General features: G+C 38.5%; 1 protein-coding gene and 1 pseudogene across 1 annotated transcript in view; one reads left to right on the top strand and one right to left on the bottom strand.

Moving 5' to 3' along the window:
- The window catches only part of LOC134622834 (uncharacterized), an 822,926-nt gene that overhangs the window by 472,081 nt on the left and 334,412 nt on the right, over nt 1–16,433 (bottom strand). The gene's annotated exons all lie outside the window — the stretch shown is intronic.
- LOC135932535 (protein NLRC3-like) overlaps nt 1–16,433 on the top strand; it is a 47,128-nt pseudogene that overhangs the window by 14,877 nt on the left and 15,818 nt on the right.

The raw sequence follows: 16,433 nt of genomic DNA, 5'->3' as shown, positions 1-16,433 counted from the left end.
CATTCAAACTTTGCTGCCATCAGTAATAATTCTTCAAATATAATCATCAGTGTTTGAGCAGTTATGATATCAGGGACAATCTAGACATGTGTGACAATACTGAACATGTCACATGACACACCTTAAACATCATGTGATCCACTCTCAGTCTGTGCTTTCATTCATGACTTCAACAGGTTGAAATGAGCTTTGAAGGAACATTCAGTGAAATAAAGCAAGCTACTACTAGTAACTACAGTGTTAGAATGACAGTCACATGCTCTGACTCTGATTAAGGTCGAGTCCTGATTATTCAATGTCAGCAACACACATTGCCATGGTGATGGTACCCCAGTAAAAGTGACCCACCTTCATAATCCTAAAAAAACCTAAAAAGAGTTAAATGTTAAGTCAGTTTGATGACCACAAGTACTGCTTCTTGTTACTCAGATAAGATGATGTTTAAATATATCTGCTTCTACTGTGTGAGCTTTCTCTGACTGCTGAAATTGAACACTGATACTAATGAGTTAAAGCTCAGAGAAGCAGACACATCTTGTGAAGTCAAAATGTGTCTGCTTCCTGAACCTATTGGTTTGTAAGAAGTCCAATGACAAATTTAATTAATTTAAAGTGAAATTACCCTGTGTCCACTGGAATTCAGAATGGAAAGAAGGCAAGAAATGGTCAAAAGAGACAAGGGGGAAGCTTCACTATTACAGCTGATAGTAAAGATAGCTGTGTAAGCAGAAAAACAGCAGAGACCTCCTTCTCCACTTTCAGGGTAACATAGAGTGTGTGTCAGTGAATGCATCGTGTGTGCTTCATGGCTCCATCTGGACTGATAGTAGAGCAGCTGATGGCAGCTTCCTCTGCCTCACACTGCTGTCTGACTGCATTCAGCTGACACTGAGATGAAGCAGGAAAGAAGCAGCTGATATTTGGACAGCACACATGATGGAAAGGAGGTTTTCAGTTGATGTGCACTTGAATGATTTGTGTTTCCTCTGCAGGTGAAGGTAGAAAGTGTGTGTGAGCTGATGTGAATTGAGCAGCATGGATCAGTGTGAGGACAGAGAGGAGGGAGTCCCTCCCTCTAAAAGCACTCTGTGTGGGGAACATGAGAGCCAGACCAAAGCTCAGAGGTGAGATGACCATCTCTAACTGTCCATGACTCTTCTCCATGTCACAGCTCAGCACTCACATCACTGCTCCATCATTATTCACAGGAACCCACCTGGACCTCCACCCAGCTCTGTGTCCTTAAGGAGTGACTGGTCTAATGATCGCTGGATTGATTTTAAAGTCCAGCCTGTGTCTGCTGCAGAGAGGTGAGCTCTTTGTTTTAACTGTTTAATGCTGTTGGATATAAACTGCCTCGCAAACACGTCATTCCCTCAATCCCATTTAAACTGTCTCTTGAAAAAAAGCCTTTGGCTTCTAAACAGCTGAAAATCCACTTCAGCAAACAGGAATTGAAACATGTAAAAACATTTATTTATTTTTTTGTAACATGAACTAAAACAAAAAGTAACTGATTGAAAAATGTCTGATTTGGTTTCCTGCAAAGTAGTGAATACAAAATCTTTGAAATGCTGTGGAGGGGCTTTGTTTGGTCAGAAAACACATCACAACTATTGACACTACATAAAATCCTTGAGACAAAACATGTTAGAATAGAAACAAAGCATTGCCCTGTACATAAACACAGATCAAATAAAATCACTGAATTTAAATCAGACCTCGGTCTCCTGCAGAGAGGTAATGTGAATGTAAAAATTGTTGTGACTCAGTGTTTGTGAATAAATCCTCCATCATGTTTAATGTCAGCTCAGCTCTTTTATGTGTTCATATGTGAAGTGGTGTGTGTTGGAGTGTTTCCACAAACACAGCAGTCAAAGTGTAAAGGGTGGAGGTTGTAGGAGGTGTTTCTGTAGTGAAGAGGCTGAGTGTCTGTAGGACTCCAGCTGCTCCAGCAGGTGTCTCCTTTGTGCTTTGCTTCAAACACAGTGTAGGTAGTGTTCAAATATTAAGGAAGAGTACAAAACAAGAATAGTCCAGAAGGGTTGGGTCAAACAATGATTTTATTTGAACACACGCGCGGGGAGATGAATACTGCACACAATCAGCATGGATCTCCGCCCAAAAATACACTTCAGATTGTTTTTATAACATCGGGGTTTAACGCCCCCTCTTGCGTTTATAAGCACATAATATGCATCTTAAGAACATTATTTGTATGTTTTACAGACAATGATTAATTTTAAGAGCTGAATGCAGGCACAGAAGTTCCCCTTTCTGCATCTCCTTCCGAATAAGGCGATGATCTCCGGCCTTTGAGGTCCCCATGGACTTATCTTCTTCTGTCACCTGTTACCAAGCAAACTCAAGTGCAACATGTTGCTGAATACATTCAGGCCTTTGCTCAGGCCTGTTTCTTGATGATATGCACTATATGTGTTTTGTAAGCGTGTATGCAGTTTTACCTTCTACAGCTCCAAGTCACTTACACAATAGATTGCCTGGACATAGCGCCAGACAAAGCTTATAACCTTTAATTAATTGACTGAGCTTCAACTCATTAATAAGCACAGAACTGCAATGTGTGTATAAAATGGTTATAACTGCACCTGTAAAAAAGGTTAATGTGGTGCCAGTATGTTTAAGCATCTTAATGCCGTCCTAAAGCTATATGATATATTGTTAATGCAATGTTAATACTGTAGATTATATTGTAGCCGTAAATTAATTTCTTTAATCCCACAGTAGGAACTTCAACTAAGCTGTTTCAGGTGTTGCTGGATGGAGGAGGACAAACAGTTTTTTGAGCGTGACTCCACGTGACCACTGCTTTGATGAGACGTTTGTCTTTATGGAGGTTTCTGGAAACAGTGGAATGTGTAATAACAGAGAGACAGTTGTTCTTATATGAGACTGTAATCTGCAGTGTACAGGTGGAAGTGGAATACAGTCTGGAGAGGGTGAGGTATGAGCTGGAGAGAAGAAGACTCAAATTTAGAACCAAGACAGAATAGCTGTGTATGGATGACAGGGATAAGCTGCAAAAAATAATTATAGTAAAGATAAATAAGTTTACAAACCTGGGATCAACCATCCAAAGGAATGGCCAGTGCACTTCAGGGTGGAGGGCATAGCTAGACTGTAGTGATGTGTCGTTCGCGAACGAAATGGCTCTTAGAGCCGAATCTTTGACGTGAACGAGGTGAGCCGGCTCCTTATCGCGAGCCGTGGTTTTTTTTTTTTTCTCTCACCCTCTCTCTCTCTCTCTCTCTCTCTCTCGCACTTTTTTTCCGCTTCACGCGAGCCTTGTGCTTTGCGCTGGGCAGAGGGGGGAGGGGCGGTAGTTACACTTGCAGGAGCACAGGAACAGAGCAGGAGGGAAAGACAGAAAGAGAGTCAGGGACAACAACGTCACATTAGAAAGGTCTAGTAATCATCCACAACTATTTTCAGTTGCGGATGATAAAGGATTCAGAAAGTTTATTCATGCAGGCCCATATGACAGAGAATATGCATCTTCTTTTTGTTTTCATATTTTAATTTATATTTAATTGTGTTGTGGTTTGCAGTGTTTTGTGTTGTTTCACTTTAAATTTGTTTAAAAGGAAAAAGCGGAAAATTTAAATAGTTAAAAGTTGAACTGTGACTAGTTGGTTTTTGTATTATATGATTTATTTATTACATTTTATGTGGAGTGAATAAATAAAAGTATATTTACGGTGGTCCCTAGAGACAAAGCACGTACAAACTTCAAAACACGTACGAACTCTGAAGCATGTACAAACTCCAAAACACGTGAAAACTCCGAAACACGTAAAAACTCCAAAGCACGTACAAAACCAAACAGAAGTGCTCCAGGATGCTCGGTGCAGTGTGGAGCTTTTGTTACCTAGTGGCTAGACAAGCCAGCAAGTACCAACGACCGGATTTGGTGTTTGGTAGTAACAGGTAAATGAACATTTTTTTTTAAATTATTTGAATATATATGAGTGCTTGCGTATAAATACACAAACAATACACATATGCTTTCAATTGTGTAATTTAAGTGATCTAGGTAGCTCTGTTTTGGAAGTTCAGTTAACTCTAGAAATGTGTTTTGGAGTTTGTACGTGCTTTTTGGAGTTTGTAAGTGCTTTGTCTCTAGGGGCCACCGCATATATTTATATATAAACATATATAAATAAACCACTTTTTCTTACATTAGTAATTCCTTTTGTGCATAATTTTATATTATTGTTAATAATAAATTAATTAAAGCAACAAAACAACCTGAAGAGCCGGTTCGGAGCCGAAAGAGCGGGCTCTTTTTAGTGAGTCGAGCCGAAAGAGCCGGTTCTCTAAAAAGAGTTGGAAATCCCATCACTACTAGACTGGCCATCGGGCATACCATTTGCCCGGGTGGGCTCATGGTGATTTTTCGTTTTTATGGGCCGATGTTTTTTTTTTCTTTTCTTTCTTTCTTTTTTTTTTTTGGAACGGTATAAACAGTGGAAGGTGGTGGATTGGCCAGATGCTGGCCGATGTGTAAAAATAACTCAGTTGTTTGGTGGTGGCTATTTATATAGCGCCAAATCACAAAAAAAGTTGCCTCAAGGCGCTTCATAGGTACAGAGAAAAACCCAACAATCATATGACCCCCTATGAGCAAGCACTTTGGCGACAGTGGGAAGGAAAAACTCCCTTTTAACGGGAAGAAACCTCCGGCAGAACCAGGCTCAGGGAGGGGCGATATGTGCTCTCTCTTTCTAGTCCTTGTCAGTACTCTTGCTGCAGCATTTTGGATTAGCTGAAGGCTTTTCAGCGAGTTTTTAGGACATCCTGATAATAATGAATTACAGTAGTCCAGCCTGGAAATAATAAATGAGTGAACTAGTTTTTCAGCTTCACTCTGAGACAGGATATTTCTATCTTTAGAGATGTTGCGCTATGTGCGTTGAAGGACATGTCCTGGTCAAAAATGACTCCAAGGTTCCTCACAGTGTTACTGGAGGCCAAGGTAATGCCATCCAGAGTAAGAATCTGGTTAAGATAAGATAAGATAAGACAAGATAAGACTTTATTGATCCCACGACGGGAAAATTTTGCGTCACCTCAGCTCAGGTACAGATATCTGAAGGAAATACAAAAATACAAATAAGTACATTCAATGAAAAAAGTAAGATAATACACTATATACAATGGTAGCACACACAGTATAATACACTATATACAATGGTAGCATACACAGTATGTGATTATGGATATTGTTGGAAATGTGGAAGACATAAACTATATCGCTTGATATAGCTATTGTACCACTACTATTCCTATTTATAGACATGTACACACACACATGTACACACTAAATATACATATGTATACATATACATACATATATACCTGCACATGTCCATACACATGGAAGGTCCATTATGCATGAAGTGATGACCGTGGATGTTCACAGTGTCCAGTGACTTATGACATCGTGATTGAGGAGTTATAGGGATGTTGGGATGAATGATCTGCGAAAGCGCTCCTTCCTGCACCGAGGGTGTTTCAGTCTCTGACTAAAGGAGCTGCTCAGCCCACTCATGCAGTTAGATACCGTTAGATAGGCGTTTCTGTTGAGCTAGCATTTCAGCAAAAAACGTTATAAAATAAAAAAACAGAATAGCCGAAAAATTAACCGTAACAATAGCCACTTCTTAAATTCGTAGTATTCACAGACTGCAGTGTAATTGTTCCAAACTTAAACACTCACCTGATTGTTCGCGCCAGCAGTGTTATTGGAAGACGACGCCATCGTTCACTGAGGGACAAGTTAACAGGAGCCCCCACCCGATACAATGCGCGCTACTTTGAGAGCATGGGAAATGACCACTTCTCACGTAGTGGCTGGGAAAACGTCTCATAATTGATCAGTTACGGCGTAATTTGTACACATTACTGCTTGAAAGAGCTTTAGTAACTGAGTTTTAGCAGTTATGCATGACATGTTTTCTAAACATTATCAAATAATACAGTGCAGGAGGTGTTTGATAAATTATGTTCATTCCCAGGTTTCCTGAAGGCAACATGAAAAATGGACCATCTTGAGCCTGCAGCGATCTGCTGTCACTCATGATTCCCCGCCCCTCTCTGTGTAGCCACGCCCACCAAGCCAAAACAGGACCAAAAGTCTGTAACTGAAAAATAGAGATCTGAAAGTGAAAAAAAAAATTGAAGCTGAGAGAAAAATCCGAACCTGAAGAATTTTTTTTTGTACATTAATTTAAAAGATCTGAATCTGAAAAAATGTAATCTGAGACTGAATAGATTTCTTAAAAATAATAATAATGAAAAAAAGATTACTGAAAATTTTTAAATAAAGTTTACTCAGAGAAATTATAGATAAAAGAACCATTGGGTTTTCAGTTAATACAAATATTCAAAACGTTTGATTTGATTTTAAATCCAACTCTTTCTTTTTCAAAGTTCACTCTAAAAATGTGACTTTTGCTTTCAGTTTACATATTTTCGATTTCAAATTTTTCTTTTAACTACACAAACATTATGGCCCTGATTTAACTCCATAGGAATTGGCTAGGCCAATCTGGGATATGGTTTTTCAATTTTGTTTTCCGGGTGGGAAAACGGGAGAAATTCGTGAGAATGGTGGCTCTGGGAGATTTTTGGGAGGGGCACTGAACTTCGGGATTCTCCCGGAAAAATCAGGAGGTTTGGCATGTATAGCCTAGCATAGCCTGTAACGTTATTATGACGGACACATTTTATGAGTGAACTTGACTTTAACTGATTTACAGGTTTCTTTGAAAAATACTTTGTTATATCCAAGTTCTTCCTTTTTGCTGCCATCCTCCTCTCCTCCTTGCAGGTCCTCGCAGCGCAGGCTTGCCGCTGCTAAACAGAGCTCCCTGAAAGGCACAGCCAATCACATTGGTCATATTTGTCACATGAGGTAGGACTCCAGTAGAGAACGTAATTTAACTCTTTCTGCACTGCTAGGTGAATGAGACGTTGACAGATCGTTTTTTTTTTTCTTTCTATCGGGTTTGTTTTTCTTTACTCGAAGAGATCAAATTATTGGTAGGGACAATTCAATAACCGCTGGATATTGGTGGGGACATGTCCCTTCCTTCCTTGCCAAATCTACACCCTTGATTCAGAGAAAATATTACGCGTTTCATATTGAGCTGAAAAGGAACACAGTTTGTCCCGTACTTCAGCTAGAATGGAAAAAGACACAAAGCTGGAGTTATTCTGCGTCTTTACCCTGTCAGCTGCCTCTTCTCCTCTCATTCTCTCCCCTCCCTCACCTGTTGCTACTTCAGTCATGAAACTGATCAATGATCAGCTGATTGGCTTTTCTCTCTTGTTTGTTTATCGCCCACTTTGCGCCAGAAAGAGGAAACCAGCGCATGTCGCGCTAAACAACAGCAGCACGTTTAAGCTTGATCAGCTGTTGTTAGAATTTATTTAATATTAATTTCTAGTATCAGCTGATGTTTGCTGGAGCCACAGCTGTAAAAGCTGCTGGTCATGATGTCGGTTTGGATATGTGGTGAGAGGGAAACATGCAGATGAAACCAGGAGATGTCCTTACTGAATGATCAGAGCTGAACAGGTGATGGAGAAACAGGTTTACCTTTTAGATGACATGAATGAGTTGAAGGGACGTTATGAACTGTTTCTGAGAGACAAATAACACCAGGATCCTTTTCTACGTAGCTGACAGCTGGTAACTGTGCAGGGGCGGGTCTAGCAAGTTTCGCCAGGGGGGCCAGGTAGGGCATTAACAGGGAAAAGGGGGGCACAAAAAAAAATATTTTTCTTTCTTATTCTCATTTAAAATGTCTTGCTTTTAATAAATAATTTCCTGAATCTTACAACCAAAGTTTTTATCTGATGTAAAATGTATAGAAATCATACATATACCAACAAGACAGTGTACATCACTGTCACAACAGCGTTTGTTTTCATTCAAAGGCTTGATGGTTTTTCCTATAATACCTGGGGGGCCGGTCTCTAGTCAAAATGCCCGGGCCGATTTTTTGTCCCAGTCCAGCCCTGGTAGAGGGGGTGATTATAAATGTCAAGAGTGATTTGTGACAGAAGGATCGTAGGAAGAGTGAAAGGGAAGGTTTACAAGATTGTAGTGAGACCATGTTATAGGGCTTGGATGTGGTGGCACTGACAAAAGGACAGGTGGCAGAGTTGACGATGCTAATATTTTCACTGAGTGTGACCAAAATGGACAAGATTTCAAATGAATATATCAGGAGGACAGTTCAAAGGAGCAGCCAAAAAGGGAAGAAGCAGGATTGTTTGTTCTCAAGAGTTCCCCAGTGTTTATAAAGTCGCTCATCTGTTAATAATAATAATAATAATGGATTGGATTTATATAGAGCTTTTCAAGGCACCCAAAGCACTTTACAATGCCACTATTCATTCACTCTCACATTCACACACACTGGTGGAGGCAAGCTACAGTTGTAGCCACAGCTGCCCTGGGGCAGACTGACAGCTTCATTATCCAACAAATAAACTAAATACGTCCATCCCTTCATTCATCCATCCATTCTTTTCTACTTGTCTGCTCATCCAATTCAGGGTCACTTTATCAAGCCTACCCTGATCTGAATTTCTGCTTTCAGTTTCCACATAATGAAAATTAAGTTTACAAGATCTTCTCTGGTAGTAAACTTCTAGAGAAAAGAAAGAATTGCAAAACAGTCATCAAAATAAAATAGAATAGAATAGAATAGCTCTTTATTGTCACTGTTACAAGAGCAATGAAAGGCAGTTTGGCATTTCTCCATGTGTGTGAAGTACACAATAGCGTAAGTATTTACACAATAACACAGACAAATTTACATTTTCACAAGAAAGATATGTACATAAGCTGCTGCTTTACGGAATTCAGTGTATAAGAAAATTATTGGATCAAGTTTTGATGATTTTAGTACTTAGCCCACTATAATAATAAAAATAAAAAAAAATCAAAACTTAGTCAATGTGTGCTCTCACACAACTGCAGTACAGCTCTGAGCATAAATGCTGAGGTTTATTTGATTAAGGGGACCTGCTGTGCAGACTATGTTACAACTGATAAGTCGATTCAAACATTTGCACCCAGAAATCCTGGATGACAATCAAGGTTCAAAGACTCCTTAATATGTGTAATATCTTCATTGGATTCACAGATGACACAAGGAGAGGTATGAAGAAGAAAAAGTGTATTTAAACAAATCTAGGGCCATCTGACAGGAAATGATCAATCTTCATGCTGGGCTGTAAAAAACAGTTTGTTCACAGCAGGGAGCAAAATCCCTGTTTCTTGGAAGTTTCTTGGAAGTACACACAATGCCTCAGTCAACAAAGCCAGTTCTCTTTCATCAAGAGGTCTGTGTTTATTTTTTTTACTCCTGCACAGTTGGTGTGGAGCACAATAATTTTGTTGTATATTTATAATAACAAAAAATGATTATTCTATTCTTTGTTAAAAGTATTTTTAACAAAGATAAATATTGCTAGTGAACTTTTGTTCTTTAGTTGTATATTGTTAATGTTCAAATAGTGTCAGATAAGGTTGGAACCCTATCTTATTAACAAGTGGGAGCTGGGGTTTTTGTTTTTGTCTTGTCTTGTTTGTTTGTTTTTTGTATAATGTGGAGGACCACCAGCATCTTAAGTTGCATTTCGATTACAGTGTTTTGTCTGACTCTAATTCCTCCACAGAGTGGACCAGGAGAGCTCAGGGGTTTCCAGTGGTCAGTCTGCCCAGCAGCATCAAACACACGTCGACTCCTTATTTAAGGTACATGTACAACAACATGTAAAACAACTACATTTACATCTATTCTATTCACAGTTATTTCCATGTTGTGAAGTGAATACATCATAAAATTATAAATATTAAGCACAAATCAGAATACGCAAGTTTAAAAAAATGTTTTAAGGCTGGTTTTAGTGCTAGGGAGAGAATGAATGTTGTGAATGTGGTGCAGCAGATAGTTCTAAATACAAGTGTCCACTCAGCTGAAGGCTCCAAAGCTCATGATGTGAGCAAATGGTAACTGTAGCAGTGAAGTCGGATCTTAGAGTAAAATTAATGTCATACTTTACAGGAATCCAGTGAAATGGTTGAAGGACAGGAGCAATATGCTAAATGGAAGGTATTCTGGTAATAGGTATCTATATTTTGCACTGGGTGAAGTCTATGGAGAAGTTTAAGTGGTAATCTAGAAAGGATAGAATTACATTAATTAACATGGGAGAATGAACCAGAGAATGAACAAGAATAGTCGTATTGTTAGCTGTGTAGAAGGGTTGTTGTGGAAGTTTTAAATAAACTGTAAACACTTGGTGAGTGCCTTTTTAAAGTGGAGTTTATTACATACATTGCAGTGGAGAGAGCATTCAGGTCCGATGCCAAAATGCTGTGTCACGATGGCTGCTGCCCTCATATCTTATACACACACAGAAACACAGAGACAAAAGGCATTTGACAGCACATCATGTGGTTTTATACCTTCAACTCAAATTATCCTTGAAACCTTTCCTTCACGAGAGAGAGAAACCTTTGTTTTTCACTTATCCATCACCTGCAGATTTACCTCTCGAATCCTCCCTCCTTCCTACTGTCTGATAAAGAAGGTGCCTTTGTTTTTCACCATCTGTTTAACATCTCCCATGAACTTACACACACACACACAGTAGGGCATTGTATGGTGTGATAGAGCATAAAGACACATTTGTGGTGCTATCTGACATGTATATAACTAGGTGACAAAGTGATGTTAGAATTATTACTAATGTGATCAATACATAAAATAAAGAAATTTCCATTACAGGGTGTAGCCAGCTGCTATTATGTAGGTGGACATATACCAACTGAGTGAGATTATTGATATGTTTCAAAATTCAAGGCCCTGCCAAAAGCAACACCTAAGTTATTAAGCTAAGAAGAAGAAGAGACTTGAGAATTTTCAATACATAGAGATAATTTATCAAATTTATCCAAAACAATTTTGCTTCCTACCAGAAGAATATCTGCTTTCCCACTTTAGGAAAATGAGCAGACAACCAAGATTTAATCAGCAAGAGATGATGGTGGGAGAGTCAAATTAGACTACAGTAACAGTGAAAAGTGTAAAAATAATTTCCACCACTGGCGAAATGAATATTCATGTGTTTTTAGAAGTAGTACCAGAGTCAGTTTTACTCAGTTTTTGGTTGCTCTTAATCTTTTTTACTTGCTTTTTTAATATGCTTTTTTACTTTTACTTTTTACTTTTAATATTTCATAGTTACTGATTTATTTTCTATCTTTTTTGCCATTTATGTATTTATTTTATTGTTATTTAATTTTCTTTGACTGTTTAACACTAGAATTACTGAGCCTTTTTTCCCTGGTGCAAGTCCCTACTACTAGATTTACTGGCCTGCGCAGATTTGCGTAAATTCCCCCCGACCTTAACACCTCTTGGCACCCCGCTGAGATTTTCACAGGTCTTCAGCTCCACCCAACCCCTAACCATGAGAGATTCAAGTTTTTCCTTCCCTGCAAGGCTGCTTTCCTTCCTTACCTGCCTGCATGCCTGTCCATAAACATATATACACAGAGTTGTACATATATTTATATATTTACATAGCCACACCTTATATAATATGCATAAAGTCTAGTTATACACACAGACACATCTATATCATATACACACACACACACACATATATATATATACATATATATGTGTGTGTGTGTGTGTATATATGATATAGATGTGTCTGTGTGTATAACTATGTATGTATGTATGTATATATATATATATATATATATATATATATATGTGTGTGTATATATATATATATATATATAAATATATGTGTATATATATATGTGTGTGTATATATATATATATATATATAAATATATGTGTATATATATATATATATATATATATGTATGTGTGTGTATGTATATATATATACACACACACACACACACACACACGTAGATAGATAGATATGTGTGTGTGTGTGTGTGTGTGTGTATACATACACCAATATTTTTGAATACACGTGTCCATATTTATGTTTCCAGATTGTTTGTATAGTGCACTTTCTATACTGTGCTCTGTCCACTTTTTTGCAATGACAATGCAGATTTTCCTCTTGTGGGACAAATAAATGCAGATTTGCTGTGTGTGTGTGTGTGTGTGTGTGTGTGTGTGTGTGTTTGTGCAACATTGGCATTTGTTTACTTAGATCCAAGGCAGGCCAAACCTCTGTGTTACAACCTACATACAAAAGACAGACATTCACAATATATGGGTACACAAGTCTGTTTTATTTCAAAGTCTTTCAAACTTTGAAACGAACCTTGGTAGGGAACAGCTGTTCCCTACCAAGCATTTCTTGCAGCTGGCAACAACGGTCGTGCATTCAGTATAGTTGTGACTTCCGCAAAAAATGTGGTCAAAATCTCATGAGTAAGTTGAAGCATTTCTATCAGGCATTTCTGAAAGTTGTAACACAGAGGTTTGGCCTGCCTTGGATCTGAGCAACTCTGAGTGAGCAAATGCAAATGTGCCAGGCCTCAAGGACAATGGGTGGTGTTAAAAACTCCCAGTTGTTTTAATCTTTGGGCTGAAGGAGGGACAATACTCGGTGTATATATGCTCAATCAACAATACTTTATTTCCATACAAGTCAACACATCAGAGCATAAGAAACGTCCGGACGGGAGAGATGCTTGAAGAGGGTCACAGCATGTCTCAAAATGGTGACGGGTTACTCAGCCTTTTATAGCCCCTAGTGGCCCCCACCTATTTGTAAAAGCCTAAACATTCACATGTTTTCTCTCTTACGGCGCCTAAGTTATGACCTCGGCTCCCTGTCTTCATTCTCTAAAGACGGTGGGGGTATGGAATGTAGTCTGTCTCTCCTAAACGTAGACACAAGGTCTTCTGCACACAACATTCTCTTCATGATTCAGCAGTAAAACATGTCAAGAAACAGTGTAACACATTCACAGCAGATCAAGGATACAGAGTGGTGCACACTTATCTAATGAACTACGTAATGATTATATTCTTCTAACCCAAATGTATGATGGGAACTTGACTACTCACACAGCACACAGTCTAAACTAAAAGATAATATATGTCCTACAGCTGTATCCTAATTCAACTACTTTGATTACAGATATCAGGTAACATATGATAGCATAATAATCTCACAGTGGTTTGCACAACAAAAGCTGTAGGAGAAACAAGCTGACGACCTGTGAAAATCTCAGCAGGGGTGCTTAACACCTCGGGACTTGCACCAGAAAATAAAAAAGCCAGTAATTCTAGGGGGTATTGGGTTTAGGGAAGTTACGTAAATTTGCGCAGGATAGTAAACCTAGTGTTAATGTATGGTTTTTAACTTTTATCTCTGTTTTTTATTGGATAGCACTTTGGTCAACCATGTTGTTCTTAAAGTGCTCTATAAATAAAGTTGAATTGGATTGGATTAGTGAACAGATAGAGCTGGATGTTATCAGCGGATCAGTAAAAATCTATTTATTATTTGTTTCAGGTAAAAGATGAAGAAAAAATAGAAAAAATGGGGGTTAAGACTGAAATAGTTATTATTCTTTCTTTCTTTCTTTCTTTTTCTAGTTGCTTCCGTACGTTTATTGCCACTTAACTAGTCTAGCTCTGAAAATGAAGTCGTTTCTTCTCTTGTCATATTTCCGCGATGGAGAGAGCCCTGAAAATCGCCTTGAAAGCTCACCAAAGTCTGCTGATTCACCCAGTAGAAGAATTACGCCGCTATCCCACCTACTTTTTGATTTACACGACGTTTGTAACACCAAAAACTGCGATTTTTGCCTCTCACCGCAATCTAATTCTGACTGGTCATTACTCTGTTTTCCAGGTATTTGCTACCATTGCCGGTGGCGTGATTAGTAATGAAATGCGTCTGCAGCCCAAACATCATGGGTCGATTCCACCTTGTTCAACTTTTTTTTTTTCATTACAAATTCATGCACTATGACAGACCAGTGATTTATAGTGCTAATTTATTACAATTCTGCATTTTTTTTTAGATGGTTTTTGCAGCTTTTCTAATATGGACCTAGAAATTCTTGATTCACCTCTTTTCAGCGCAAAGTTCTGCTTCTTCACCTCTTTTCAGCAGAATTTTCAGTATCTTCATCTCTTTTTAGCATACAATTCAACAAGTTCACCTCTTTTCAGGAGAAAGTTCAGCTTGTTCCACCTCTTTTCAGCACAAATCTCAGCCTCTTCTGCTCTTTTCAGCACAATTTTCTGTTTCTTCTGCTCTTTTCAGCAGAAAGTTCAAAAAGTTCCCCTCTTTTCAGCAGAATTTTCAGCTCTTTTCAGTACAAATCTCAGCCTCTTCTGCTCTTTTCAGGACAATTTTCTGTTTCTTTTGCTCTTTTCAGCAGAAATTGGTGCGATTGGTAATGAAATAGGTCTGTAGCCCAAATGGCATGAGTTCGATTCTACTTTTCCACATTTCCACTATCACAGACCAGTGATCTATAGTGCTAATTTATTACATTCTGCAGTTATTTATGATTTTAACGGCATTTCTAATATGGACCTCAGCTTCTTGTCAAACCTCCATGCCGGAAATACTGACTGGCATAAACTCACACAGGCCACACTCTTAATAGCCCCCTTTCACTTTGCGCTGTGTCTGTATGTCTGTTTGTGTGTGTGTTTGTTCGACCCAGTTTTTATTCTTTTGTTCATTGATTCAGCATATCATTGATTCAAATTGAGCAGATTTAGACTGATTGGCTGGCATAGAAACACACAGGACACTCCATGCTCTCTGTGTGTGTTTTTGTATGTCCGTGTGTGTGTATTTTTTTATATATGTGTTTATGTATTCTTCATCTCTTTTTAGCAGAAATTTCAGCTTCTTCACCTGTATTAAGCTCAAAATTCAGCTTTCTTTACACATTCAAATACTATGAAAGACACAGGATCTCATGTGTTTCTATCATTTCTGCCTTGTTTGACTCATTTAGAAGAAGTCAGCCTGTTATCTGCTTTGTGTGACTTAAAGCATTTGTGATATAACTACTTCTCTGCACAAATTTCAGCTTCTTCACCTGTTTTCAGCAGAATTTTTGGTTTCTTTACCTCTTTTTAGCAGCAAGTTGTGCTATTTTGAGTCTTTACAGCACAAAGTTCAGCTTCTTCACCTCTTTTCAGCACACAGTTCAATTTCACCTCTTTACAGCACAGTTCAGCTTCTTCTGCACACTGAATATTTATTCTCCTATCATATTTCGATTTGGGACGAGAACTAGTTTGGGTCAGTGAGATGAGCATCTGCCATGAGACCTGATGGTACAAGTTCAAATCCTACCTCTGGCACACCTCTGCTTGCACGGACTCTGCTTTATTGACACTGTTCATTGTACCCTTTCAAATCAAGTAGTTTTCAGCAAAGATTTCAGCTTCTACACAATGTTTTCAGCAGATAGTTCTCCTTCTTCTGCTGTTTTCAGATTCCACTACAAGGCATTCACACTGCATTTTTGCAGGAAATGCAACTTTTCCTAGTTCAAACTGATGTTTTTTTAGTAAGGTGAGGGTAAATCTGTGCAGCAACATTTTTCCAAGCGACAAAGTACTTCTCTCAGACTGCAGGCATAGTTTTAGTTCCAAGTTTATAAAATTGGAATGGGAGACAGAGCTTTCAGCCCTCTGTTGTGATACCAGCTCCCAGTTCGCTTAAAATGTTTTCATGAATGTTATGGTTAAGGCTGGATCAGGTGATCTTGAACCATCAGATATTCTGCAATAGGTGCAAGCTGTTGGGGAACTTCCTGTGATGCACTAAGATTTTGTTTTCTACTCCCCTTCTTGTACTCCCGGGGTGTTTGTATACTACTGCTGCATATCGTAGTCTTTCCTCCAGTAGTTTGTGTTTTATACTGTTTGTTATTCTTAGGCTCTCTGTGCTCCTATTTTCTCTGTTCTCACTCTCTTCACCCGACAACTGGCATTGTTGTGGTGTGATTTGGTCATTCATAAAGTATTCTATTCCAGCTGCTGGAGGACAACATCATCACTTTTGTGAAGAGTGAGTTGAAGAGGATCCAGAAGGTTCTGACTCCAGATGACCTAGAATGCTTAATGAGTCAATATGAGGATGACAATTTATTGCAGGGTGAACATGAGGACCCTAGTAAAAGCAGCAGAGAAGCATTTGTGGAGATCACATTGGATTTCCTGAAGATAATGAAGCAGAAGGAGTTAGCTGAGTGTCTGCTGAAAAGTGAGAATATTTCTCTAAATATTTATGGTGCTCAGTAAATGAAAAATGTATTCTGTCTGAAGGAACAGACAAAATTGCATTTACAATATGTGCACTTGATAAATCCTTGATTGTGGTATTTTGTCTATTGGTTCTTTTAGGAA

Source organism: Pelmatolapia mariae, linkage group LG3_W (genome assembly GCF_036321145.2).
Source record: "Pelmatolapia mariae isolate MD_Pm_ZW linkage group LG3_W, Pm_UMD_F_2, whole genome shotgun sequence".
NCBI lineage: Eukaryota > Metazoa > Chordata > Actinopteri > Cichliformes > Cichlidae > Pelmatolapia > Pelmatolapia mariae.
Note: the sequence above shows the minus strand (reverse complement) of the source record. Positions and strands in the feature narration are given on the sequence as shown.